Genomic DNA, 4,844 nt, shown 5'->3' with positions numbered 1-4,844 from the left:
ATATATATATATATATATATATATATATATATATATATACACAAGAAAAATATTTGAAGAAAATAAATCAAAATATTAAAGTTTTGATTTATGGATTGTCTTTTCTCTTTCCTTCCAAAACTTTTCTAAGTACATATACGAATAGGGAATGAAGTAACTTTAAATAAAGAAAACAACAAAGAATATTTATAAATGAATTCAGAATAATATATAGAGTTAAGTTGCTAGTGTATGCCTAGCACTATGTATTAGTACTTCTTATATATACAGAATAAAAACCATAATTCTTGGTATAGGTGTGAGGGCACACACTTATAATTCCAGCACCTGGGAGACTGAAGCAATAGCTACATAGATAACTGGAAGATCACCAGGGTTGCAGTGTGACCTTGCTTCAAAAAAACAAAATAAGGGGCTGACAAGATGGCTCAGTGGGTAAGAGCACTGGCTGCTCTTCCGAAGGTCCTGAGTTCAAATCCCAGCAACCACATGATGGCTCACAACCACCTGTAATAAAATCTGATGCCCTCTCCTGGTGTTTCTGAAGACAGCTACAGTGTACTTATTTATTAGAGTGAGCAGGGATGACCAGAACGAAGGCTCACAACCATCTGTACAGCTACAGTATACTCATATACATAAAATAAATAAATCTTAAAAAAATAAGACAAACAATATGTTGGCTCTTTTATAATCCCTTACATCATAGTGCTTCAATACAAACCTTCCTGGTTAGTTTCCCTTACTTTCCTAAACATCAAGTTCCTCGATTGCAAATGAGGGACTCTTGTGGGTCAACTAACACTGTTCTGGGGCACTTTGCATGCAGGATGATAGTCCTTCAGTGACAACCAGAATTATCTCCAGACATTGCCAATAGAGGATTGCTTATCTAACTTTCATCCATGCATACTCCTAGATTTTTCAATTATGTCCTCACTAATTTCCTCTCTGTGTGACTCATGAAATGCTTAAAGATTAAGCACTTACATAAATGGTTCTTATCTATTTTTTATAATTCAAGTATACAATGCATTTTGATCATCCTCCCTTCTCTCTCCAGCCCCTCCTGGAACCCCACTCTATACCTTGTTCCCTATTTTATTCTCTCTCTCCTCTCTCTGTCCAATGAGTGCTGTCCTTACATGCATGGATATAGGGCCACCCAATGGCATATAGGAGCAATGTATGAAAGGGGCCATACTGCCAAAGAAAACTTATACTCCCATCTCTGGAAGCCATTAATTGCTGATAGTTCTCATGAAGGGGGGGGGGTCTCACTCAGGAGCCCTTCATTTGAGGAAGTCTGTGGCTTCATTTTGTGCAGTATTTTACACTGACAACTACAGCTACTGTGAGTTCATGAGTGCAACAACCCTGTCTTGTTCAGAAGACACAATTTTGTAGTGGTTCTCTCCAACCTCTGGCTCCTATAACTACTGCCCTCTCTTCAAGATTAGGGAATCTAATCTTCTCTCAGCATTAGGGAAGGAAGTGTGATATAGATGTTCCTTTAGGAGAGAGTATGCAGTCACTTACTCTCTGTATCTTCACTGGTTGTGCATCTCTATATTAACTGCAGTCCACTGCACAAAGAAGTGTCTCTGTCATAGGCTGAACACTTCACTAATCTACAAATTAGAAGTATTTAGAAGGCAGGTTGATACTATTTGCATTTAGGAGAACAATAGATTCTACCCCGGGGCCTATGACCTCCTTAGTCATTCATTGTTGCCCGGTTTACAGTACCAGGCATGAGTGTCCTCCTACGTAAAAAGTCTATAACCCAACTAGAAAGCTGCTACCCAGTGCACCAATGTGCATATCTTGCAAGGTGGGTTCCTTGCAGCTCACAGGGTTCATCCTTGTGTAAGAACTTGACTGACTTTTCTCCCCAGCAGCCTGCATAGCACCTTCTGGCTCCATGAAATCTAGCCAGCAGGGAGGAAACTCCAAATGAATTCAGACTTCATTTGTCCATCCATGTCTTGTGATCAAAATGTATGGTATCTCCCACACGGGTCTTATGATCAAGTTCTGGAGGGCGACCAAGGGAGATGGTATTAGCCTGTATTGATTGGAGAGGGTACCTGGAAACCCCTAACCAACAACTGGAAGGGAGGTACTCCACACATAGCACTGAACTCTTTGTTTGATAACCTATGGCTTCTGGGAAGACCATAATTCCTCTGCCCTTCCTACAAGGTAACTCCAATTCAAATACCTATTCCCACCCCATCCTCTTTCCTACTCTCCCACTGCCCACTATGGGGAGGCAGACTAACCCAAACCTTTCTCAGAGGCCGGATGAAAGAACAAGAGAGCTCCAGTCCTGTGTCCTTCTCCAGAAACAGATATGGCAAGGCCTCTTTTAGGCTGGAGCTAGTGCCTTGAAGGAATCAAGGTTTTTGGTTCTGAGGACGGGTCTCTTCCAGCTGGGCTGTGGGAATCAGTACTTAGGCAGTGGTGTTGGGGTATCCTTCCTTCTCTTGGCCAATATTGTCTGACCGAGCTTTCAGCTGACCTTGGCTGTTCCTCAGGATGCTGTACTTAATACAGTTGCTTAGCATAAGCCATCAGCTTCTGTAAGTCCTCTGGTCCCCACTATTGCTCTTGTCTTCTTTTATCTCTCATCCTCAGTTCTTCCATTTGCACCCCATTGTTTAGGATCCTGATTCCTTTGGGTCTGCATCAGCTCACCTCACTTGCCATCTGCCTCACTTAAGGTCTTCCTTCCTCCTGCCCCAGTGTCTGCTTTCTAGTTTCCTGGCTTCTATAAGCATTTCAAGTTAACAACATCAATCCACATATGAGAGAACATGTGACATTTGTCTTTCTGGATCTGCATTTCCTCAATCAGAATAGTTTTTCCAATTTCATCCATTTATAAGCAAATTTCACAACATTCCATTTGTATATATATGATATTTCACTGTTTATTCTAGATACCCATCAGTGGGTGTTATAAATACAGTAGCAATGAACATGTATGAGCAAGTATCTCTTTTATAGGACTCAGAGGGGCTCTCGGGTGTATGCCCAGAAGTGCTATACCTGAGTTTTGTGGCAGATCGGAATCTCTTTTTTTAGGAATCTTCATGTTTATTTACACAGTGTATTACAGTTTTCACTCCTACTGGCAGTAAATAACTAATGTCTTTTCCAAGATACTGTAGCTTTCACTTTAAACAGCAGTGTTGATGACTTGTAATTTTCTTTCAGATGGTAAATATTAACTTTATACACAGTTAAGAAGTTTATGGTAGCATTATCACTTTCTATGCCTGCCTTCACTTGGCTTTGCTTTCCTTGACAGCATACACAAAGATTCAATCACACATTTTGTTTTTCCTACTCTTCTCTTTTCTCCTCTGTAACAGAAGCATTATCAAGACATGGGTTTTGTCTATTTTGTTTCCAATATCTAAATGAGCTTCTATAACTCAGAAGGCTTCCAACCAGCTAACTCAAAGAATGAAGCTACCCATCCTAACTCTCTGAACTTAATGTTAAGCCTTGGGATTCATTCAGTGAAGTATAACAGTTCTCTCCAATTCATCGCTATTTTATATTAACCCAAGAAGAAAGAATACCTTAGTATTTAGCTTTTCCATTAGATACCCACCATGCTAGCTAGTTGTGGTGATGCCCACATGTAATCTTAGCTCCTGGGAGGCTGAGCAAAGAGGATCACCAGTTGGAAACCAGACTGAGCTACCATAAAGCCCTGTAATCCTAAAAACAAAATACTCATCAAGATCTCTTATATCTTTCCTCTCTTCATGTGAGTCTTTTTTTTTTTTTGACAACTGATCATCTGTTTACAATATATGTAAGCTTATATTCAACTTGCTCAAAACAGACCTCTTTTCCAATACCAATCATCTATGTATCTGCAATTAAGTTTATCACTCACAGGGTTTATACTTAACATGATCTTAACTGATTTTTACAATATCTAGCCTCATTTCCTTCAAAAATTTCATATAAATCTTTTCTTCCTCCTTTGGACCTGCCATAGCCATCATCTAAGGTTAATAATTAATTGTCTTATACCTAGATTCTAAAATAGCCTCCTTATCTCATCTATGGCTTCATTTTATATTCAAGTCAAAGTGTGAAGGACTTGATGACAGGGAGAACTGTGAAATGGAACAAAAGGAGCACTGCTTATACACAGCAGTGGACAAGGAGAGCAAAAGTCAGAGGTAAAGGGAAACAAAGGAAAACAAACATCTAACATAGAAGATTCCAGGGAAAGGGCTCAAAAGACAAGGCCAGAAGCTAGATAAATTATGACAAAGTAAACTATGAAAAAATAAGCACCAATAATGATTGTAGGGAATAAGAGTTAAGACTGATCATAAAATTGTTTCCTGAATAAAAAAAGTGTGTGTGTGTGTGTGTGTGTGTGTGTGTGTGTGTGTGTGTATTTGTTTTGGTATTGTACTAATGGCATGAGGGAAGAGAGAGAGAAGCAACAAGTTGATAGTCTAGACTCACTTTCTAACCATCATCTTATTATGTGATTAGTTGTCTATATTGAAAAACTAAACACAAAAAAATTAAGTTAAAAAACAGCTAATTTTTTGAGAGAATGGTTGGTAAGTTCCTAAAGATGAAATCTGTAATATAAAAAGATGAAGTAAAAATTAAAAAATTATCCAAATATGTCACAATTCCTTTTATATTCATAAATAAAAGTGGCTTCATGTTTTACTTCTAAAAATTGATTTTATGATAACTATATTAAACCATTTTCTTTAAACTCTCTAAAGCTCAATGAAACCTGTAGTCTTAAAAACCATTTTTTCGCCCGATCGTCCTGCGCCTCTCCTGCCCAG

At 38.6% G+C, this 4,844-nt stretch overlaps 1 protein-coding gene across 1 annotated transcript in view; it reads right to left on the bottom strand.

The window, feature by feature from the left end:
* Pnpla8 (patatin like phospholipase domain containing 8) overlaps positions 1–4,844 on the bottom strand; it is a 46,183-nt gene that overhangs the window by 19,551 nt on the left and 21,788 nt on the right. The gene's annotated exons all lie outside the window — the stretch shown is intronic.

This window comes from Mus pahari, chromosome 7, assembly GCF_900095145.1.
Source record: "Mus pahari chromosome 7, PAHARI_EIJ_v1.1, whole genome shotgun sequence".
Classification (NCBI taxonomy): Eukaryota; Metazoa; Chordata; class Mammalia; order Rodentia; family Muridae; genus Mus; species Mus pahari.
This window is presented reverse-complemented; position numbering and strand designations above follow the sequence as displayed.